General features: G+C 33.8%; 1 long non-coding RNA gene across 1 annotated transcript; it reads right to left on the bottom strand.

Moving 5' to 3' along the window:
• Positions 1 to 688: 688 nt before the first annotated feature.
• Positions 689 to 4,302, bottom strand: LOC149794687 (uncharacterized). The gene is made up of 3 exons (XR_016422054.1): positions 4,001 to 4,302; positions 2,887 to 3,075; positions 689 to 862 (listed from the first exon to the last, which is right to left on the bottom strand). It is a non-coding gene; the product is annotated as an uncharacterized LOC149794687 (long non-coding RNA).
• Positions 4,303 to 26,582: the final 22,280 nt, after the last annotated feature.

Genomic DNA, 26,582 nt, shown 5'->3' with positions numbered 1-26,582 from the left:
GAACCATTGCTCTCGGCACGTGTTCGATTCCAGCATGGACATCTCCAACTTGCATGCTTATGTTGGTATAATTCCGTCAAACATTGTCAATCAATGCGACTTATTTACTGTATTCTGTAAGAAGTGTGGAAGAAAAATTCAGTTTATATTGGCCATATCTAGATTCTCTTTACTAAAGAACTCACCTGTCTTTGAAAATTCGAATTAGTAGTGACCTCTCCGGTGACCCACGTGGTTAGAGCGTCCGCCTCGGAGGTCGCGGGTTCGAACCCCAGTCAAGTCATAGCAAACACTAAACACACTGCTCTAGTAAAATTAAATTGTAAGCGTGAATCGTAGCGTACGTTTATGTTTTGGTGTTAGATTGTATATGGGAGGTCACCATCTAGTTGTTTCCATACACACTACACTGATGAATCAGCCGTATACAAATGTCAGCTTCACTAATCACAGATAACCCAGATATCGTGCGTGAACTTTATATACGTATACGTCTATTTGTCAAAATCCTTTTACTGTAATCACGAATAAAGGATGTTGATCGATTAACTTGCACGCGTTACTAATCGTAACAGTGTGTGTCACGCTTTTTTGTCTTTGATATTCCATGTACAGTTTGACTTCTGATATGAGAGAGAGAGAGAGAGAGAGAGAGAGGCGGAGGATGTCAAATTAGTAGACAGGAATGTTTTGTACAAAAATGACATCACCCTTTTATTCAGAATGTACAATAAACGGAATAATATGTACATGAATCAAGTATTCGTCAGAAGGTTGATTTATTGACTGGTATGGGCTCCAGATTATTATGTCCGCCTTTTTGTTACAGCTGATCCTTTCATCATTTGCAAATGTGTTTTGTCTGAAAGAAGAAAAGGGAATTGTTGGATGTTTTATCAAAACAGAAGGATGTTGTTTCTATAGGACCCATTCAGACTCACTTCAATCAAATGAACACGTGCCGTGTGTATTCTACAAAGTTGATTCAACAATATTTACTTTATTTTTGTTTAAACCAGACTAAACAATTATTACAAAATTTTAACTTGTGAAACAACAATAAAAAGTCTGAAAGGAAAAAAATACGTGTAACTGTACATATTTTATATAGCATGTTTTAGTAGAAGTTTAAGCTGTGAGTCCCATGTGTGGTGCGTGTCAGAATTACGACGTCATGCGATTTAATCACTTTAAACTGTTTTCAGATAGTGTTGTTAAACAACATTACAATTAAAGTTGATATATTAGCAATAAACTATAAAACGTAAAATGTTAATATTGTATGGTAATATTTTGCTAACTTGTAGAAGTAAAATACAAACAGCAAAAAAAAAAAAAAAAAAAAAAAAAAAAAAAAAAAAACACAGAACAGCCAGAAGATAAAATTACGCAGTAAAAAGTCTTTGGTGACAGTGGTGTTCAGAGAGAAGCGAGAGGGCAATTTACACATATGGAGACCTTTGCCCGTCACAATCGATTTACTTAAGTCTTTTAAAACAAGCTGCCTCAGAATGGTATTAAAGGAACTCGGATATTAGCCGTGACACCGTTAAAGGTAAATGAAGCGATTCAGTTCAATCTTATCAGGAACTGCCAAGAAAGTGACGTTCTGTTTTCATTTTCTACTCGACAAAATCAAGCCAAATTGTTGAAATCAGTGGTAAGGTAGTGTGCCTTGGAGCTTTTTCAAATCATTCATTATAATTGCAGTTGAACAAACTTATCTCTAGTCATCCTGACCGACAGGTTCAAATAAGTATTAACGAAAAGAACCAACAACGACAAAAACAAACAAATGCAAAAATATCATGCATATTTACATCCATTTTAGATCATTAATCATCTTAGAAATTTTGTTTTATGAGAACATTGTCAGAAGAGTTACGGAAGCTACCCCACCATATAATATAATTTTCAACCGCAAATGTAACAAATCATGCAAATTTAATATCATCAAACGCAAATTAAAAGAAACAAAAGACACCATTAGGTATAATAAAAAAACAAAACAGACCGTAAGTATAATACATCTCCTTCTTAAGTATAATAAAACTCCCCCGTAAATTTAATAAAACTCCCCTGTAAGTATAATTAAACTCTCCGGTAAGTATAATTAAAATCAGCCGTAAGTATAATGAATATCAACTATAAGTATAATAATAAACAGTGTAATAAAAATCAACTGTAAGTATAATAATAATCAGTGTAATAAAATCAACTGTAAGTATAATAATAATCAGTATAATAAAAATCAACTGTAAGTATAATAATAATCAACTGTAAGTATAATAATAATCAGTGTAATAAAAATCAACTGTAAGTATAATAATAATCAGTGTAATAAAAATCAACTGTAAGTATAATAATAATCAGTGTAATAAAAATCAACTGTAAGTATAATAATAATCAGTGTAATAAAAATCAACTGTAAGTATAATAATAATCAGTGTAATAAAAATCAACTGTAAGTATAATAATAATCAGTGTAATAATAATCAACTGTAAGTATAATAATAATCAGTGTAATAAACATCAACTGTAAGTATAATAATAATCAGTGTAATAAAAATCAACTGTAAGTATAATAATAATCAGTATAATAAAAATCAACTGTAAGTATAATAATAATCAGTGTAATAAAAATCAACTGTAAGTATAATAGAGAGACATATACCGTATAGCAGCATTACGGGAGGTCATATAACATTATTTGAGTGTCAGTTATCTACATGGGTAATCACTGTGCATCACTTACGGTTATTACATTTAGGTGATTTGGTTGCATTTGTGGATTTAAAAACTTAAGAAGAAGACAGCCCTTCAGGAGTAACGAGGAAGATAAACCACGCAAGATTTGAGATATATATGGCACAGACAATGACTCACGTTAAAAGTCGTCATTGTAGTAAACTCCCCCTATTCCATTATATCCGTCTCCTCCATAGAACACTGGATATGTTGGATATATAGGATACGTGCTCATCGGCATCCTGTAAATAACGAAACTGGTGGCAACGCTAAAAAGCAACGTCAGTACGAACAAGACGAGGGCCAGCAATTTACTTTCCATTCTGTCTGCAATAATAATAATAATAATATGTATACACACTTGTTCTATTTCAAATTAGATTGTTTATTGTCTATTTATTTACTTCTAAACTTTCTCTCGAAAGAATTTAAACTATGACAATTGAATGATAAATATTCGGCAGTTTGCAATATTTATATCTGTAGCATACCCCAGAGATGTAGATGCCACGTGTCTGTGAAAAACAAACTTTTCATTCACAATCAAAGGAAGTTGACCATTGAAACAAAACTATTTACACTATCTTTTCTAAAAAAATAGATGCATCGTAGAGAAATCGTTGGACGTTTGATAGCATCGTAGAGAAATCATTGGAGGTTTGATAACATCGTAGAGAAATCATTGGACGTTTGATAACACGCTGTATCAGGTTGAAAGGTGAATAGTAACGATTGACAGTTTTGCAAAGTGGGTGGATAATAATCGTCTGACTTGAATAAAGCTGGAATAGAAGACATTGAAATCTCCCAGGTGATAAAATAGTTGTTTTTCTATACTTTTTGGGTAATAAACGTAAAGATTTAGATAGCCAGTGACGTTATTAAAGGATTTATGTTTAAACGATCTATCACATATATGCGGTTTATTAAATTACAGCGATTTTATATTTATTTCAAAACGTGCAGCGCATTGCGGAAAAGACCTTGCATTTAAGGAAGCGATGCCGTGAAGTGAGACGACAAGCAATAGCTGAAAACATTACAGGATAGTTCCTGAATTTCACCGCAATATATAACAGTTACCAAAAAGTCCAGAGGAAAGGATAATTTGTACAAAGTTTCTTAACTTCTGGTAACAATAAAATTTATACATTAATAAGCATAGTTGCAGTTTTACAAATGGGTTCTACATGTTTGTAAGTGCGTGTGTTTCAGTGATTTTAGACTGGTTAAAGAGAAGAAATGTAGTTACCTGTTGGAACTATTTTTAACGATGAAGTCTGTGATATGTTGTCGATCCACCAGTGTTTGAGTCGGTTATCTGGACCATTCTTTATATATTCCCTTTAATGTACCAGAGGCTATGTTTGGTTGCAAAAATAAACAGGTATTGTCGGTGTCAGGGTTTATTGTTTGGTCATCTCGATGATTGATACTAAATATATTCATGACAACTACAAGGCGACAACGCCATTATCTAACGCTTATTTGTGCCTATAATAACGTGTTAAATGGACATTTAATTGATATTCAGCTTGATATTAGGTGGCTGTCACCAAGTACTGTACCAATCAATTATCGGTCGGACACACACAACTCTTCTGTTACAGTTTGCAAAATATCGCATATAATTAAATTATGAACCAATTAAGTTATGGAACACTGAACATTAACACGATAAATATGTTTCTTTAATACCTTACACTTTTTAAATTTCCTCATATTTTTTTTTTGTTTTTGTTGCGTAATCTATAACAACACTCCCACCAGAAATTTTAAACAGGTATTCATCTTATAATTGTATAAAGAAAAACATGTGGTTGAGGTCAGTTCGAATGAAATGCATCGTGTTTATTATATACTGATCTAATTGAAATAACCTATATTCTTTGCACCGCATAACGTATTTAAATATTCGCTTTTTGTGCAGAGATAACCAAACTTAAATATCGCCAACTAGTTTTTCAATATCTGCGGATTTTTTTTTTTTAAAGTATGGGACATTTTAAATATTTAAGCATATCAGACGTTAGTAGTATTTAGTGTATACATTTCTTAGAGGTTAATTGAATACAAATATTCCTAGTCTGTATTTTGGACTCTAAGGGTTTTTCCAGTTTTTGGAATTTCACTTGAAATTGTACCTGACTGGAACATTCGGTTGGAATACATATTCGACTTTCCAAAATAAATTCACAGGTTATGGTATTTGACTCTCATTTCAATTTCAGGAGAAAATGAAAACCATACGACCTGGCTAGGTTGTGTCAGATTCTTACGTCGCGTGCTACATTGTTTCGTGTAGTCCATAATAATTAAATGAGTCGCACAATCACGGACCTTTTAGTCAGTGTAATCTATGTTGCATTGAATCTAATGATTGTCCGCGTCTGACAGCGCTTGTCATTCAAGAGTTAAGATCGCCATGATGGAACCAGCGGTTAGGCAACATATTCCGTCTTTAAGTGCCCATGCATGTTCAGCCATATAACACTGAAGTTTTGCGTAACATAATTCTAGGGATGTATGTCCATTTTTGTTGTTGTTGTTGACAGAAACGGAGACGCCAGTGTGAACATTACACGGAGTCATTTTGTCATACCAAAAGAATCTTTAGCTAGACACAGACACCAAGGCAAATACATATCTCTCTCTCTCTCTCTTTCTCTCTCTCGTGCGCAGATCTCCACATAGGCACTAATACACCGTAATGGGCTTGGACAGAATGCCCATTTGAACTTGATAAGCTATCGGATCTAGAAATATAGCGAGCAGTTCATGGGCATATCATTCGAAACATCACAGGCTGGTTTCTTCTTCTCTAAATTTCCCTGTCATTTTATAAAACAATAATCACACATGTCTCAAATGTGTAATTTAATTAAAACTGATTTTGTTGATGTTTGCATGTGAAAAAGAATGATGTAGATTGCAAGTTGACGTTGACCAATTTCTATTATCATTTCTAACATTCGGCAAGTGGTAATAAACATTACTAGCTTAAAATCATCTCACAAACAAAATCTATTAATTTAAAGGCAGTCGGTATGTGTCTTGTGGGAATTTTACATTATATCTGGGTCGGTATTGGAATAGTGTGAATGAAATATTGCGTTTTAGTTGGTTTGGGGCTGTATGCATTTAACATTGCTTATTCTGTCTGAGCAGAACCAATTGTTACTAACCAACCCTTATTAAGGCTGACCAAAATCTACTTTGACAACTATTTTATCAACTTCCAGGAATAAAATGATGAAGTTTGTTAAATGTCATCTACTTAAATACTCTATAAATGGAAATTCTATTTTCTTTTTATAAAGCGAAATGAAAGCTGACTTGAAATCACAAACGTAACTGCATCATTGTTTAAACATTGTGAAAATTTAACTCTCAAGTTCAGTCATAAAAGTACATTATTGTTTTCAGTGGCCGCTTCCGTTTCGATGCTCTACGTCGCTATCGTAAAGCACGACAACAAGCATTGTTTTGCTCTGTGAAAAACCAACACTCAACTTCTTCATTCTGCGTAGGACGTCGTGTTCTTTTAGACAGTACATATAAAGCACATCGTTCCTTTCAATTGCTGGAAAATTCAACGTTAGGGTTAGTAAAAAAAGCTGTATGAAAATTGTAAACAACCAGCAAGTTATTTTACACTGAAGCACTCATTGGGGACTGATATTAATCACTAACACAAGACAAACGAACACATATGCAAGTCAAGTACAAGGGGGAAATATTAAAATCTTTTCTTACAGAAACACAAGCAGAAAACATTAATTCAAACACTTATCATACTCACAGACAAACGATAAACTGAAGGAAGAGTTATATAATGATTAATAACGCATATAATTACAATCCAATACCCACCTTTTCCACCAAACACTCACCCTTACAAACAAGCGAATGCGAGGAAGGGGAGTTATGCTATGGTCACTCAACACATAATTAGTATTCAACACTTGCACACTTAAAAAGAAGTGGGTTTTGATGGTACATTGCGGGGCGTTTCATTTTTGTTTAATATAATAACATAAACATATATTCACAAACATTAAAAAATAAAACATAAAATATAGAAGATGGCGATAGTGAATTAGTAGTTTCTTTAAAATACTGGGTGGCACTGAAGATAACCGTGTGTTTATCCCTGAGACCATGAGTGAGAAGGGCTGTTTTTATGTTGGTACCTACCGAGCCAGGCTACACAGCCAACACACCTCAGTGCTTATGACTGATAGATCAGAACCAATTTATTTAGTTATAATCTCGATAAATAGATGACAATAGATTTCTATTTTGTATTAATGCAAAACTGTATGGTATGCTCAGATTAAATATTTATTGTAAGCAAGTATTTAAAAATAATAATATAGTACGTTGATTTAGATGATCGTGATTTTTTTTCAAGTTTTTACGTGAAATGCACCATAAATAATGCACTTGATTGATCGACTATGACAGTTGTTAACATTGTTGCACAATGTGACTGGTTCCATCTTGAAATCTGGCTGCTTGTTGTTGTTTCCATTCTACACGAGCGATCACTGTATATTTAAGTTAGCAACACCCCAAGAACGATTTAAAAGTACAAACACTTCTATAAAATGATTAGCACACAGTATATATTATCTTATTTTCAAGATACTCCGCGTCTAATAAGAATGAATAAATCAAGGTCACATAACCAGGATGGCACAGTCATATGGGCGAACAAGGCGGTAGCCTAGGGCACCAGGCTTTAAGAGACACCAAATCAGACGGAAGTATAAAAAATAATCTCTTTATGAGGGTGCCAAAGTCAAACGGCACCTCAGAGAATTGAGCTGCAGAAAGTGGATATTGAAGAAATCCTTCAAATTTTAAAGACACACGTACAATCTTAACGCTACCAAAACTGCATAAAAACACGAGATGAAGATTGTAGCTGACAATACTAAAGTATTTAATATAGACATTGACTTAGTCTTTTTTATTTTCAAAAATTTGTTTCTATTAAGGGAAGCAAACTCCATTTTCAACGAAAATTAATGTAAATAAATATCGGATACGAAAACAAAACTTACGAGATCCATTCCAGTGTTTGATATAAGTTTAACGAAATGCTGACATAACCAACGTGTTTTGGGAGTTCAATGGATTATTTATATCCGGACTTATCTTTATTTGATTATGTCTGTGAAACGAATCACGGTGTCGAAAGTGTCGCACCGTCCGATCAGTCCAAATACCGCGGTGGTTCATTTGGCAAGGCACTTTGTTATAGTAGTCTCACTACGACGTAACCTTCAAAGCGTTGGCATACACTAAAACACTACAACAAACCAAACTAAATGAAACGGAATCGAACTATTTCTGTGCAAAAGCTTGTATGACATGAAACATTTGCTGGTTTATAGTTTTTAGAAGAACAGAACTGAACTTTATTACCAGCTCGGGACCAACAAAAAAGCGGATGATATTAAGTACAAAAACAAGTTATTCAAGGTGGTGTTATAAAAGTTAGAGAAAGATACAAATGTGAATGGTAGAAAGAGGCACATTCTAGTGAATATTTTTAAATATAAATTGTTTTAGTCTTAAAAAGTACGTTAATATTTGATTAATTCAGCAACTTGCAATTTTTAAAATTATTCTATTCTCTGGCATACGTGTTAAAAAGATTAATAATTACAAGATTTTTAAAAATTATATCGGTTAGTTCTAGATGTAGAGAAATCGAAATCACGAGAAAACCGAGTTTTTAGATATTGATTTTTCAGTCTCGTTGTGACCGTGTTCTTTAGACAATAAACATAATGAGATATCCATACATATTTCAGACTTTGACCATGTTCTTTAGACAATAAACATAATGAGATATCCATAAATATTTCAGACTGTGACCGTGTTCTTTAGACAATAAACATAATGAGATATCCATAAATATTTCAGACTGTGACCGTGTTCTTTAGACAACAAACAGAATGAGATATCCATAAATATTTCAGATTGTGACCGTGTTCTTCAGACAATAAACATAATGAGATATCCATAAATATTTCAGACTTTGACCTTTTATTTAGACAATAAACATAATGAGATATCCATACATATTTCAGATTGTGCCCGTGTTCTTTAGACAATAAACAGAATGAGATATCCATAAATATTTCAGACTGTGATCGTGTTCTTTAGACAATAAACAGAATGAGATATCCATAAATATTTCAGATTGTGACCGTGTTCTTTAGACAATAAACAGAATGAGATATCCATAAATATTTCAGACTTTGACCTTTTATTTAGACAATAAACATAATGAGATATCCATAAATATTTCAGACTGTGACCGTGTTCTTTAGACAATAAACATAATGAGATATCCATACATATTTCAGATTGTGACCGTGTTCTTTAGACAATAAACAGAATGAGATATCCATAAATATTTCAGACTGTGACCGTGTTCTTTAGACAATAAACATAATGAGATATCCATAAATATTTCAGGCTTATCTAGAAAAATGTCGCTTTTTGCATATACCAGCATCATCAGCTTGTAATATAAAAATGTATTCATTTTTTTCAGTAACAAGTCCGGCCCAATGTATAACAACTCTAATTTTTAAAAAATGCCCCTAAGAAACCTACTGGTTTTTCGATACAAGGTATATAGTGGTACTTTGTTTTTAAGATACGTTACCAAATATATGAGAGCAACTGTTAGGTTGCTTTGAACGAATCATATTTCTAGGCTGATTGGATATATATATATATATATATATATATATATATTATATATATATATATATATACACACATAACATACATACATACATACATATATGTGTGTGTGTGTGTGTGTGTATTTATATCAGCCTTTTATATTATTGATCATTGTCTAGAGGCAGGACAATTTCCTAAGAGGATAAAACAATCCTTAAAATCATTTATTGTAACAAAGAATGCGATGCGCATGCGTTTGTAGTTTTTGCTGTACAAGTCAGCACGACATAAATATGATTTTTATAGACAAAAGAGCGAGTACTATGAGTGCCATTAATGTTCGACCAGATCAGCCTATTAGGCATGACCCTGTCTCAGGACCAAATTACGAGACCACCAACGTAATATCCGTTCAAAAGTATTTCTTTAGTAAATTTTGGGCATGAAATTATATAGGTTTTATTTCATGAGTGCCAATTTAAGTTCTGTGCACCAAATAGCAAACCCAATAGGGATTTTATGAAGTAAATGCCCATACATTAAATGCGTGATTTGTAATGAAAGGTAAACAACTATATGGCTAATTATAGACTCAAGCATGACAGGATGATTGACAGGACAAGCAGACACGAAATGACTGCTAACGATAAAATGGCACCGCCCGTATAAATTATACGTGTATTTTTTGTATGAATGATGTAAACAGTGCACGATAGAGAACCGATATATTGATCCTTTATGGTTTTCACACGCTTTAAATCTTCACCAAATTAAAGAACCCAAAGCAACAACAAAAACAAAGATCTAACCCCCACCCCTTCATTTTGGAATGGCTATCTCTCAGTTTGTAAATGTTATCTAACATATAATCGATTTGCCTGTTGCTCAAACATTCTTTGTGAAGAAAACGCTTCTTAAACAAGCTGGGCCTTGTCAGCTATGGACCTTGGCAAAATTAAGGTATTTTGCAACTAAATAACTTACCTGTAAATAACATATGTTTCACACTAGCTGATTTGGGCTGTATCGGATGCATGTTTCTATCGTTTCACACAAAAGTTTCATTTATATGTACATAATCATTTTTTAAATTCCAGTTCAAGATATTTTGAATAGCATCCATACCAGGCGTTGGTTTAACCATGTTTTTTTTTTTAAACAGTAACCATAATAGGCCCTGGTTAACCCAGTGTTTGAATAGTACCCATAGCAGGCCCTTGTTTAAATCTGTGTCTTAATAATATCCATTTCAGGCCCTGGCTTGACCCTGGGTTTAAAAGTATCCATAACAAGCCCTGGCTTAACCTTGTGTTTGAACAATATCAATAACAGGCGTTGGTTTAACCCTGTGTTTGAATAGTATCCATAAAAGGCCATGGTTTACCCTGTGGTTGAATAGCATCCATAATAGGCCCTGGCTTAACCCCTTGTTTGAATAGTATCCATAACAAGGGTTGGTTTAACCCTGTGTTTGAATAGTATCCATAAAAGGCCCTGGTTTACCCTGTGGTTGAATAGTATCCATAATAGGCCCTGGCTTAACCCCGTGTTTGAATAGTATCCATAACAGGCGTTGGTTTAACCCTGTGGTTTGACAATAAAAATAATAGGCCCTGGTTGAACATTGTATTTTAATAGTATCCACCATAGGCTTTGGCTTAACCATGTGTTTTAATAGTACCCATACCAGGCCCTCGTTTAAACCCGAGTTTTAACAGTATCCATAACAGACCCTGTCGTAACACTGTGTTTGAATAGTATCCATAATAGGCCCTGGCTTAACGTTGTGTTTTAACAGTATCCATAACAAGCCCTGGCTAAACCCTGTGTTTGAATTCTATCCATAAATGGCCCTGGCTTAACTGTGCTTATTCGAAGTATCTGTAAAAATGACCTTTGCGGAGAGTTATAATTATTGAGAACTATCAATCTGATAATCAGTTTTATGTAATTGTTTAGTCAAACTTAACAAAGCTCAACTGAAGTTTAAATCACGCAACATAACCCATTAGGATTTTTGATACCCATTAGGATTTTGATACCCATTAGGATTTTTGATACCCATTAGGATTTTTGATACCTATTAGGATTTTGATACCCATTAGAATTTTGATACCCATTAGGATTTTGATACCCATTAGGATTTTGATACCCATTAGGATTTTTGATACCCATTAGGATTTTGATACCCATTAGGATTTTGATACCTATTAGGATTTTGATACCTATTAGGATTTTTGATACCTATTAGGATTTTTGATACCTATTAGGATTTTGATACCTATTAGGATTTTTGATACCTATTAGGATTTTGATACCTATTAGGATTTTTGATACCTATTAGGATTTTTATACCTATTAGGATTTTGATACCCATTAGGATTTTGATACCTATTAGGATTTTGATACCCATTAGGATTTTGATACCTATTAGGATTTTGATACCCATTAGGATTTTGATACCTATTAGGATTTTGATACCCATTAGGATTTTGATACCCATTAGGATTTTTGATACCCATTAGGATTTTGATACCCATTAGGATTTTGATACCTATTAGGATTTTGATACCTATTAGGATTTTGATACCCATTAGGATTTTGATACCTATTAGGATTTTGATACCCATTAGGATTTTGATACCTATTAGGATTTTGATACCTATTAGGATTTTGATACCTATTAGGATTTTGATACCTATTAGGATTTTGATACCCATTAGGATTTTGATACCCATTAGGATTTTGATACCTATTAGGATTTTGATACCTATTAGGATTTTGATACCTATTAGGATTTTGATACCTATTAGGATTTTGATACCCATTAGGATTTTGATACCTATTAGGATTTTGATACCCATTAGGATTTTGATACCTATTAGGATTTTGATACCTATTAGGATTTTGATACCTATTAGGATTTTTGATACCCATTAGGATTTTGATACCTATTAGGATTTTGATACCCATTAGGATTTTGATACCCATTAGGATTTTGATACCTATTAGGATTTGCGATACCTATTAGGATCCAAAGGGGAATGAATCAGCAAACAAAAAATGACGAAATGATTAGAGAGGAAGGAAAGAAGAAAAGAAAATAATACATACAAAATATTGTATAAAGTCAATACAAGAATGTGGGCAAATACATAGTGAGTAAAGATTGCTGTTCTTTCTCCAGGAATGATGTCCGTGTGGAATTGTTGAACCACGATCTTATGAGTTCCATAGCTTTTTGACAAATTATTACTTGATACGTAACACAAAATCGTTTCCAACTCGACTGACAGCAAGACATTTACCGATTAACAGTTTTCTCGACAAAACGACTCTGTTTGCATTAGCGAACATTGTAATGACATACTGTTTGTTTATGCGATGACTCAAGGAAATGAAGATTGTAATGACATACTGTTTGTTTATGCGATGACTCAAGGAAATGAAGATTGGAATGACATACTGTTTGTTGATGCGATGACTCAGGGAAATGAAGATTGGAATGACATACTGTTTGTTGATGCGATGACTCAGGGAAATGAACATTGTAATGACATACTGTTTGTTGATGCGATGACTCAGGGAAATGAAGATTGGAATGACATACTGTTTGTTTATGCGATGACTCAAGGAAATGAAGATTGGAATGACATACTGTTTGTTTATGCGATGACTCAAGGAAATGAAGATTCAAATGTAATATATAATGCCACGGTTTTCATCGGAACTTGACACAAAATGATGATCTTCTGAACGTCATAGTTTAATCTATTTATACAATAAATTTTGACATTCTGAAACATTAACAGGATTGAAAAGTTGCATGTAGATCTGAAATAGTGTATGGATAAAAAAAATACAAATTGTAACGTCCTCTATTAAACGGCATGGTTATAAATGATGTATGCAAAATATAATTTTACAGATTAAAAACACGAAGGTTTCTGAACAAACCCCATTATGATTTGTGAACAGACTTGAAAAAAGAATAATTTAGGTTACGAACGATGTAGGTTTTTATTACAACCAAGGCAAAACAGATATTTAAATATATTCATGACCCCTAACATTTTAATAGACAACGCTGTTTGGCATTTATGGAAACAAATCAATTATTAATAAAAAGGAATCTGTGAAAACTGATGGAATACTGAGATCATTGTTTGCATAAATATTCGCATTGTTGTTACTGTCAGTTTAATGCAATTCAACCAAAAGGTGAACAAAATGTATCAACTTATTTTGACAAAAGTAATTATACACCTGAAAGGTACCATACATTAATACAAATTTTGCAATTAAATTACCACGCGAATATTTCAGAAACATTTTATAAAGATAAGATAGGGCTAGAAAGAGATTAAAAAATAATTTTATTTGAAAGAGGAGCACTTCCGACCTTAAATCAGTAAAATACAAACTATTAAAGTTTTAGTTTCATTCTCTTAACATTTCATTGGAAAGACTCGGCAAGAGTATAAGAAAGAAAAAAAACAAAACAACAACAATAGTTTTGCGATTGCCATATTTTAAAGTAACGTTATATTTAAAATTAACGAAAGCATTTGTAATTTCCATTTCCAAGGTATGTATCCGAGTCTTCAGTTCATGTTCTGGCTCGATTTATTTCTTGGATCTATGTTGATGTCATTCGTAATGCATCACTTTGTAATTTCCATTTTCAAGGTATGTATCCGAGTCTTCAGTTCATGTTCTGGCTTGATTTATTTCTTGGATCTAGGTTGATATCAGTCGTAATGCTTCACTTTCGGATGTCCATTTTCAAGGTTTACTAGCATATTACGCCAGACTGACACTTAAATATTATATATACAGAGAGAGAGAGAGAGAGAGAGAGAGAGAGAGAGAGAGAGAATTATCAATATACACCAGACAGAACAGAAAGTGTTACCCCTGGATTCCTATAGAAGAATGCTGGATAATAGTAGGCAGAATTAATATTTTAATAAAAATAATACTATCATATAGGTTAGAGAATTTTTAAGTCGTACTCTACGGAGATTCGAACCCCAGATCTGCTGGTAGACGGCACCCATGCCTTGCCTGCACACACGAATCCATATTCCCTCACGACTAAGCACACATCACCAAAAATGATGTTACTCAATCGGCACTGGTGTACTGTATTGTTTAGGATAACTTTTATTAGCAAAATCTAGTTGTGCGTCACTGCTAGCCATATATGGATGTAATGACCGTATATGGAATTGCGTCATTTTTCCGTTCATAATAGTCACTGTGATAACATGTGGGTTTTACCAAAGTAAAAGATGTTATTTATCCATAAATAATTTTTAAAACAATATTTGATTGAAAGTAGGAAAACCAGACTTAAATTGTGTCTAAAATAATGTGAACACTTCAAATTATCGGATATATAGGATTTTGAGCACTTAAACAATAATGTTCCAACTCATAATACCTTTGAAATGACCTAGATGAATTTTTAGGTATCCTACTACGGAACCAGAGACGTAATTCCTACACGTAAAGCAGTTAGAAAAGTATTTTGAAATATATTACAAAGTAAACGTATGATAGGTTCTAAATTGAGTCCCCAATAGTGTACTGATTACTAGATTCTAATGAAATTTGAATTCCCCAATGGTATACTGATATCCTAGGTGCTCATAACATTTGAATACATCAATAGTATACTGATTACTAGATGTTCATGACACTTGAATACACCAATAGTATACGAATATACTAGATGTTCATGACATTTGAATCCCCCAATACTATACTGATATACTAGATGCTCATGACATTTGAATACACCAATATTATACGAATATACCAGATGTTCATGACATTTGAATACACCAATATTATACTGATTACTAGATGTTCATGACACTTGAATACACCAATAGTATACGAATATACTAGATGTTCATGACATCTGAATCCGCCAATACTATACTGATATACTAGATGCTCATGACATTTGAATACACCAATAGTATACGAATATACTAGATGTTCATGACATTTGAATCCCCCAATACTATACTGATTACTAGATGTTCATAACATTTGAATCCCCCAATACTATACTGATATACTAGATGTTCATGACATTTGAATACACCAATAGTATACTGATTACTAGATGTTCATGACATTTGAATCCCCCACTACTATCCTGATTACTAGATGCAATAAAGTTTGGCCTACTAACTAGTCTACTGGGAATGTTTTGGTATATTTTCAGCAAAGGCAATGTTGTTTTCTGATTAACTCGTACTATATTGATTGATTGATAGATGATTGATTACTAAATAAATTAATTTATTGAATAAAAAATGTTTATAAAACAAGCTGCCTTGTCCAAAAGCCCAAAACAATATCTTTATATTGTATTCCAACCAGGTTGTAACTTTGTTTATAAAGTACAAGTAACGTTGACGCACAAACCAGCTCTACAAAGGATCATTTTCCTTGAATTCGGAGTAGTTTTATATTTTCCTCCTCTAGCTTATTATCTATACCAGAAGACTTGTATGCATCCACTCACACCAACAGAAAGTAGATTCAGTTTTGTGTGAAACATTTAGTGATCGTTTACGTTTAGACCTTTCAAGAATGCATAACTTCAATAGGAATCGTGTAAATCTGCTTAGAATATATTCCGTGCATACAGATAAATTATGCTTAACTGTTGTTTCCCAACCTGGCCGTCTAAATGAAACTACCATCATTCAGATAATTTCTAACAAGGATATATTCTTGGATTGTATTATTGGGTTTCAACAAAGGCTGCTGGCATATCACCAGGCACGGGTCTTACATGAACACTTCCAGGGTTGGATTTAATTTGGGTTTCCACTAAAGTTTATAAAAAATGTTTTAGGACTAGTGCCTGTAATTTTATGATTATTTTTGGATTAAATTCGCAAATTCGAGAGTTCCATTTAACATTTTTACTCTGTATTGGGAAATAAATTTATTGCTGAATTTTTACAAAGTTTGTTGCTTCTCTTTTCTGTTACTTATTTTAAGGCCATAGAGTAGTAATAGAAAATTGGTCACTCATCCATGGGATACGAATTTCTCAAATATTTCACATTTTAGAAATTGTTAGTGAAACCAACAAGTGTCATCCAGAGTGAAAATCTTTATTTCAGATCATACCCAGACGCGCTTAGACTCCTTGAAAAAGGACGAATTGCTCCAGCTTCCCAGAAAATATGATCTTTCTGAGCCAAAGGCTTCTTTAACGAAGCAAGAAATAAAAAAGTTGTTTTCCGATATTTGGTGGAAAAAAATTGTTGATGATAAAAGTGTTTGGGTTTTGATTAGTAAGTCTGATTCAGACTCTAACATATAAGTGTGTGTGTGTGTGTGTCTGTGTGTGTGTGTGTGTGTGTGTGTGTGCGTGCATGTGTGCTTGTGTGTGTGCATATATGTATGTGTGTGGTTTGGTTTTTAACGTAGCTTGAACACTTGTGAAGTTATATCGCTACGATGCCGACAGTGGGGCAGTTTATTGCGATGTCTAAAACTGGGGCATCATGCTGTAGACATGGAGCTTGGTGCCCCCCCCCCCCCCGTCACATTATCCTGAAACTAGGCCTCCCAGTCCTAACACTAATCTCTTCATGCTGAGCGCCTAGTGAGGCAGCTGTGTTACGTGTTTAGGCTGTCATAAACAACAACAAGAAAAGTGAAGACAACATGCTTTGTTAAATTTAACAAATAATTTATTTCCCTAGGTAAAAATGGAAAAAAGAACCTGCGGTTTTAAGAATCAAATCCAAAATTAATCAAAGAATAATCCAAGAATTATAGATTATTAGTCCTAGTAATAAAATGTCCTAATGATTTTGGGTTCGTGTACCGACGGAAATCTAAAACGTATTCTTTAGCCAGTATAGTATTGACGTGTCCACAGCTTCTTGTCGTAACACAGGAAATAATATTCCGATGTTTGAATTCCGAATAAAATTTCAATAAATATCTTTGTCCAAAAATTCTATATAAGAGCACTTAAATATTCCCAGGGAAAAGAATTAATCTCTTAGAATCCAAATAATCTGAAGAAAAATTAAAATGTAACTCCAATGGTCACCAAAAAACCCATCTTGATGTCTAGATGTTTAACAGCCCAAATGAGATTATTTCTCAAAACATCGGTATTAAGCCTAACTACTGCGCAATTCCAGTAAAATAAGAATTTCGAAATAGAGGCTATTACATGTAAAATGTCAAGTACACCCAGTACAGCATCGAATCCACCCTAAAATCCCATACTAGGAATGAATAAAAAATATAAAAAGAAGTTTTTTTACTTCAAGCATTACTAATTTTGCATCAAGGTCAGGAACTAGGTTAGCATAAAGATACAAAGTTTAATTTTAAGGTGTTTACGAAAAACAGTCAGGTCAACCAATTTCTGGAAAATGTCAAATTCCATTAAACAAAATGACATTACTATAATACGTAATGAAATAAAAAGATTAAAACTAACAAATAAGCAATTAAATTCAATCAAATATAAATTAAATTAAATATACATAACAGCTGTTACTACCATTTTTATAAGTCTTTAGCATGACTTGGCCGGGGTTCGTCCCCACGACCTCCCGCATCGCAGGAAACGCTCTACCCACTGGGCCACCGAAGTAGTCCAAATATAAATGTAAAGGAATTGAAATAAAAATACATGATGGAATTATAGTAACGAAAGCTTGAGCTTCACATAGAAGAATAAAATTGCAATTGCAGAAAGAGGAGAGAGAGAGGCAGACAAATGCAATCACAGAGCGAAGAATACCAGTTACAACTGGAGAACGAGGAGAGGTAGAGACAAATGCAGGTACAGAAAGAAGAAAAACAAATGCAGTTAGAGAAAAAATAAAGTTATAGACAAATACAAATGCATTTACAGAAAGACGAAATACAAATGCTACTGCGGATGCAGACATAATAAGAAAAGAAAGAAAGGGAATTTAAATTTAGACTAAAAGAATTACAGCTGTGAAAAGCACATCCCCACTTCACATACAAATTCAAGTATTGATGTTACTAAAAATAACAGATTAGTACCCCGATTAAAAGAAAAATAAGTAAATAAATATGTTTCTCACGTTAAAAAAAATATGCTGAAAATTTCAAATGGCCAAGAGAGCATTGGACTTGATTAATACAAAGAATTTCTGATATTTACATTTCAGTGTCACTACAGCAGGGAGCAGGGCGTGATGTGGTTAAGGAATGTATCTTGAAGGGTTATCACATGGTACGTGAGGTTAGGAACTATACGAAACAAAATTGACAAACCCATGTTGAATTTGCAAAAGGAAAAAGCAGTTATTTGATCGGTAATGCTTAGCCAAGAAAGTTCGAAAATCTCAGACAACTCGTATTAGTTGAAGAGTTCAAGAACTGCGTCCATAGTAACATTAAGACTTAACTTGATAAGCATTAGAAAATGCTGCTCGTGCAGATGACCAATATTTATTATGAAGTTTCTTTGGTCACCAAGTTTCCATTGAACAGTCTTCTTGTAAACAAAACAAGTGCAGTCTAATACGAGCACTTCCAAGCCTCAAACTGACACAACGTTCAAGTTTTTGATAAGATTGATCAGAAGTCCTTATCTTTTCCTATCTGTACCTACTTCAAGAAGAAAGTGTATTTATGATTTATGATTGCTACAAATTGAAAAATAAGCAGCGGAGTCAAGACAGACCTATTTCAAATGCTCTTATTTCTAAGAGGTCAAGGTCACAGTTATGTATTGAAATCCATACAGTTGTTGGGTAAAACAAACCCCAGTCTAATTTTATTATGCAGAATTACGAACCATTCATGTTGAAGGGTTCAATATCGTTCATGAATGATTTCTTACAATCCCATCCCTATTAAAATTTTATTGGACACAGGAACTTCTCAGAGTCTTTTATTATCAAGTACTTTGCTTTTTTCTGAGAAGACTTCTTTTAATAAGTGTTCTTATTCATGGAGAAGAGTGCGGCAAAGTAATGTTCCTCTCCATTGTGTACATTTGTCATCAGACATAGTCTCAATACCAGTGATTGTCGGAAGAGTGTCATCTTTATCCATCGAAGGTATTTATTTATTGCTAGTCAATGATGACTTAGCTGGAGATAAAGTTGCAACTAATCCACTTGTAACTGATAAGCCTTGTTTAGACCAGAAAGTCGATCTTATTAAGAAGGAAATCCCTGATTTATGATCAGCTTGTGCAGTTACCAGAGCTATGGTAATGAAAGCTCTTGGGAATGATGCTGATCAGGAAAGTATTCCTTTGGCTGACACTTGCATTTTTCAGTTATTTGGTACATGACTTTTACTTCTCGTCTGGATTAATCAAAAGGTATAGCTCCTAGCGATCCTCATTTAACTACTCATTCTCTTTATTCTAATCAGGGTGACAAACGGCAATCACTTGTGGTCGAACAGGAAAACGATCCTGAGCTTTCCTGTTTGTTTCAGATGGCCATTAGTGAAACTGAAGCCACTATTTGTTATTTTGTTAAACATGGGTTCCTTATGAGAAAATGGAGACGACCTGAGGTACCTGTTGGTGACGAGAGGTCATTGAACTATCAAACTGTAGTTCAAAATCGTATAGCCAGTTTGGCCCAAGAAACTCCTGCGGCTTGTCATTTTTGATCAGTAAGATTGATCACAAGAGCTTGAGTCACTTTTACTGGCCAAAAATTGAAAGTGATGCTTATTGGTTGTATTGGATGGGAATCTTTAGATAATTTCTTAACATCAACAAGAGATATAATAAGAGATCTTTCCGATTCAGATTTTACTTATTTTGTTGAAGGTGATAATGAAAATCTGGAATCGTTGCATGACTTGTATAATGATTACCCTTTTATGGCAGGAAAAATGATAATACCAGATTCATTATTATCAAACGAGCAGTTATCACATCGCAAATGAAACCGTGTTCAGTATCTAAATTAGTCCCAAATTTGATGAGTAAACGAAATTATGTCTTGTCATTACAGATTGCTCAAATAAGCAATCGACAGTGGTCTAATTATCACACAAATCCATCGAATTTTAAGAGTTACACAATCACGTTGGATGGCTGATTATGTCAAATTTAATACTGATATACGAACAGTAGCAAAAACAGATTTTGAAAAAGACTTTTCCAAGTTGATGGACAATTTAGTATTCGGAAAGACGATGGAAAATATTCGAAACAGAGTTGATACTGAACTCGTTAACAACTTTAAAAGACATGATAAATTAGTTGCGTCAGAAAAGTTCGCTGGAAGTGTACCTATCAGTGAAAATCTTGTTATGATTAAAAAATACAAGACGAATTGAGTCCTTAACAAGCCTATCTATGTCGGCGCATCTGTGTTAGAAATCTCAAAGTGGTTAATGTGAGATTTTCGTTATGGATTTGTAAACAAAAAACAAGTGGCTGAGTGCAAGTATGTTGTTTACAGACACTGATCCTCTTGCGTATGAAATTGATGAAGTTGACTGTCTTAACGACGATGTTTTTGAAGATATTTATAACAACAGAGAAAGATTTGACTTATCAGACGTGGCAAAAGAAGCTGGGTTTCACGACCCAACAAACAAAAAAGTAATTGGCAAGATGAAAGATGAATTCTGTTTCGAACCAGTTATCGAATTTGTGGGAATATATAGCAAGATGTATTTTGTGCTGTCTTTAAACGCTAAGAAAAACACAATGAAGTCAAAAGGTGTTAAAAACGCTGTTGTTAAAAAGAATTTTATTCATGATTTGTTCAGGCAAGTGTTATTAGGTGAAGAAAAAAAATCATACCGCAGAAATGTCAACAATAAGATCATACCGTCATCAAATCAAAACATAAAAAATTTAAACAGGGATTAGTTAATTTTGATGATAAAAGATTTTGTGTTGATGGTGTAAACACGCTCGCATTAAGACATTATAAAACACGTTCTTAAATAACACAGTAATTATTTTCAGTAGTATGTGAAAAGTGGTTTCCTAAGAGATGCTAGATACCAAATGAGTAAGCATTTTGCTTTTTAGTTAGTAAAACAAATGTTGTTTTTATAAGTGTTTTTACATGCAACTGATACTATCTTTTCAAAGCAATTTTAGGTTGCTAGTGGGACACAAAATGTCAGCGTGGAAGGTTTTGCAGATGGAAATAAAGGTTGCTAGATGGAAAGGTATGGAAAGGCGCTCAAAGCCCCCTTATTACATACTACTTATTGACATCAGTCATGGCATTAACCTTATGAAACAGCGTAATATAAATGCAAATATATATATTTATCAGTTGAAAATAAAATATAAGAATCTTCGAACTAATTATAACAGCTACTATAGAAATTCCGACATAAAACAGTAATCCCCCAGAATCACTTTTAGCTAACATTTTTTCTTCTTCTATGAACTCGATGCAGTGCGAAAATGCTAAACTTTGTAAGAGACGCTTATGAAAGTACATATATCCAAGTCTCAGTAAAAATGAATAGCATTAATTTTATACAATAAATTCTATCAGTTTCAAATTATTTAGGAAGTTAGTTGAGAGTCCATGTACACTCAAAAGAACAACCGGTAGTAAGGTCTATTCAACTTCTCTCCTAATGCAATTGCTTTTTTATGTCTGTCCTGTTACCTGTGCATCTTGGAGGCAACCCCTCTGTCGGCTTCTCTGTTGAAGTGTTCTGTCTCTCATAGTGATTATTCGGAATATCCTAATTTGACATTGTAAATGAAGATATTAGTATTTTTAAAGCATGTATAATTATTTTGTCACCCCCAATTAAAAAAGGTGTTCATCTTTCTGTTGTTTTATTTCCCCTCTTGATAATTTATTTTTTATATGTTATTGGGAACATATATATGCGTTGTTGTCCATCATACATCACTTTAGAAGTCACGTGGGTATTAATGTTGCAATTCTCTGCTTGGTTCCTCATCAAATGGGTTAAAGAGTTGATATTCATTCTATGCAGGAATCGCACTAGTGCAGCGAGTAACGGCACCTGTCCCATAGTTCTAATGCACCAGCGCTGTAATCCACATTCATCGGTGACCTCTATGGAGTTCAGTGGTGAGGGGGTGGTGCTAAACTATGTCATATATTTTGTTTAAACAACAGTAATGAAATTTAATGGATGTTTACATTTTACCACAGGAAGAAGGTACACTCAGGTACAAGTGGCATACACGTAACATTCATGCTCCATTAAATACTTTCAATTTGCGCGCGCGTGTGTGTGTGTGTGTGTGTTGACATGTGGCACAGTTTCCTGAACACTGTTAAATATGCTAATGAAACATGATGTGTGGATTCGATTTTATCTCATGTTTTAGCACTTCTCCTTGCTTACCTTGTAAGTGTTTGAATTACACAACGGCAAAGCAAGCAAGACATGTCAGTTCTTCAGAACTTCCTTTTAGTTCATTCTTTCCACAGAGCTTCAAATTTGTTTCAATTATTGATGTGAAAGAAAATAAAAAAAATATTCTATTTCGATTGATCTCATGCAGTAGTGCACTAACGGAAGAGGGGTGGACGGGGCGGTTTCTCCGGGCGCCAGAGGTGTTGTACCAATAGCACAGGTGCCATAGTTTTTTTTGGGGGGGGGGGGCAAGAACCTCATGGGGCTATCATCGACGCAACGGGTGCCATTTACGTTAGTACGTCTCACGGATGGGAAGCAGTCAAAAATCTGCTCCAGGCAGTTTGACTTTACAATCTTTTTATACTTTTCTAAACTGCGAATACTATTTTTGTTAACTTATGTGCGTAGGATTATACTAAAACCGTCATATGATGAAATACAATGAGCGAACATGTTAACGCAAGAAGCATCCATGTGTTTTTGTGGAATAAATAAATAGTCTTCTGGAAATGTTTCTTTCAGGCCCGGTCCTAGGGCAAGGCGAACGTGGCAACCGCTTTGGGCCCCGCGCTTTCAGGCAATGCAGTACTTTTATGCTTGGGGCCACACGTTCATCGCTTGCTGCTTTAGGCCCCCCATGCTGCCTTGGACCCAGCGCATCCTAGGGCTGGGCCTGGTTTCTTTCTTCCCAAGAAGTTATTGGTGAGCATGATACACATCATCATAAGTGATAACTATACAATATTTAGTATACTTAGCTCGTATAAAAACCGTTAATATATTATTCGATTAAACAACAACAACAACAACAACAACACACACACACACATACACTGTTTTCTTCATCCGAACGTTGTTGTTGTTGTTGTTGTTGTTGTGTGTGTGTGTGTGTGTGTGTGTGATTTGCATTTTTAACGTAGCTTTAACAATTTTTCAGTCATATCGCTACGATGTTTGCAGTATCTAGCACAGGGGTATCATGTCGCAGACATGTAGCGTGATGTCCCACCCAGTCACATTATCCTGACACCAGGCCGACCAGTCCTAAAACTAACCTCGTAATGCTGAGGGCCAAGCGAGGCAAATGTTAGTACCATTTTTGTAAGTCTTTGGTATGACTCGGCCGGGGATCGAACCCACGGCCTCCCGCATCCGAGGCGGACGCTCTAACAGCTAGGGAACGTTGTTTTAGTTTTGGTCTCGTTCAGCATAAATAATGATTGATGTTAGTACCTGTTTTTCTCATAATATATAATATTTTTATTCCAATCGAAATAAAATACAGCCTGCAACACACAATAAATGCTGGATTTGTTGTCATCATGATGAATAAGATTGTTTTCTTCATGTCACTATTGTTTTGTCACTCCAACTGTCTTGGCTCCAACAAAGCAAAGGATACAAATCTTTTGTACCTATATCAACTTGGGGAGAGTTATTTCCCTTCGGTTGCAAGTGGTTAGTTCCTCATTACCTTGACAAATGATAGCTCGCTGATAAAGACTTTATCAAAGACATTTATCATATTAGATGACAAACATCACTGAACCACATTCTGATATAAGTAACAAACCTATATCATTGTTTAATGAGAAACGATAGGGGAAAAATATACAGCCTTCCAAGAACATTTATGTCCTTTTCTCAAATTAAAAGCAATTGGAAGAGTGAACACCTTTAGCTTTGCTACATGTATTATTTGGTTTGGTTTTACGGGTTTAACTCCATTCAGATTGGTTACATAATATCTGGACTGATATACCTCGTAAGCAAAATTATAAGAATCAAATAAAACGTCATAATTCATCTGGGGTAATTATTAGCATTGATAACCCGACTTTTTTAAAAATATTAAAATATGAAATATTTGGATATATTGAATCATTAAAACTAATTACTGACGCAGACAAAATAATACTTTCATAATATTAAAACAGATTTGTTTTTAATTTGATCAACAATTTGAAAAAGAACAAATATGTAAGTAACAAAAACGTCCGGAGAAAGAACAGCGGAAATATGATCAGCAAGAATCTGAAAAAAAAACATGAATGGCCTGGACAACAAACAACGTGAACAACATAAACAACCACAACAACCTAGACAGCATTATCAACCTAAAGAGTAAAAACTACATACATATACGTTTATTTACTCAAGTAATGGTACTGGGGAGTTTATCTTCCGCAGGAAATGCAGTAATTTCAGAAATACAGTCTACGTACCTCGGAAATATATCTCTATTGAAAAAGAAACAAGTGTGTCCGAAGAGAACGAGCCAAGGAGCAACAGATAGAAGAACCCATACATATAGAAGCAAGATCGTATGATGAAAGAGAACTAATACAAACCAAACTGCCACAAGAAGGACAAACAAAAGGAAAGTAAAACAGCAAATCCAAGAAGAAAAATACATTCAAGAAGGGAAACTATTGTGAATTATTCAAAGGAGTTCTGGATAACTCCATTTTTACAATGTCACCATTGTTGGCGGAGCAGTATTATCGTGGACCTGAAATTTATACGGAATATTTCATTCTGTTCGACTTAAATAGAACTGTTTCAGGATCATTTGGATTTTTTACGTATATCTAATTTAATTTATATTTATTTTAATTTTATTGCTTGTTTCTCAGCTTTAATTTTTGTAATTATATTACATGCTATTATAATATAATCTTGTTTACGTGATTTGGAAATATTTTCCAGAAAATAGTTTGACCTTGACAGTGTAATTGGTAAACACTTAAAGCTGACCTAGTTCCCGATATTAATTCAAAATTAGTAACAGCCACGTGAACAAGTTCTTTTTTATATTTAGTTTTTATTGTGGGAATAATAAGGCTGAGATCGAGGCTGTATTGAATACGTGACTCTAGACTTGTACATAGTTTTTAGTGAAGTAAACAACTTTTGTTCTCGGAGTAAAACGATTGGTTTTTATCGCGGTCATACTGGGGCTACGTGATTTTCGTATGTAAACGAGATCACGTGATCCTCTATTTCACAATTAGGCATTTCCGAAATTGCGCATTACTTAGTTTTAATAGTGATACTTAGAGAGAGATCTTTCAGTCTAGGCATAAAAATGCTTGATGTCATGTCATTTCCTTCTGTTGAAGCCAGTTTTCGAGTTATATGTTAATTTTTCTTCAGATTATTCGGATTCTAAAATGATTAATTCTTTTTTCCTGGAAATATACGTGTACTTGTACAAAATTCTTCAACAAAGACATTCTTAAAATTTTTATTTGGATTTCCAAAACCAGAGGTTATTTATTGCGTTTCTGCAAGGAACTGAAGACGACAACAAAATACAGGAGACAGCATACATCATCGCCTTCCATCTTGGATTCTTCGTCCAGACTCAGACTTGATTTCATTAGAACATTTCAATATCAGGACTTTTAAAATTTTATTAGTAGATTTTTAAAAAATTATTTTTGGATTTGATTCTTAAAACCGTAAGTTCTTTTTTTGTCTTCTTCATTTTTACAGTATTTTTCCATGGAAATAAATATTTGTTATATTTTTCAAAGCTTGTTTTCACTCCTTCTTATGTTACTGTTTATTCGAGCCTAAACACGTAATATGATTCAGTTCGTAATACTGTATTTGCTCTTAAGTTTTCATTTTATAACATTTTAAAGTCTTTGTTGAGCTTTACGAAACTTGTTGGTTTTCATTCTTTCTGTTACTTGGTTTAGGACCATAGAGTTATGACAGTTATTAGAGGCTAG

The sequence above is a fragment of the Sinohyriopsis cumingii genome, chromosome 7 (genome assembly GCF_028554795.1).
Source record: "Sinohyriopsis cumingii isolate HCF-2022 chromosome 7, ASM2855479v2, whole genome shotgun sequence".
NCBI lineage: Eukaryota > Metazoa > Mollusca > Bivalvia > Unionida > Unionidae > Sinohyriopsis > Sinohyriopsis cumingii.
This window is presented reverse-complemented; position numbering and strand designations above follow the sequence as displayed.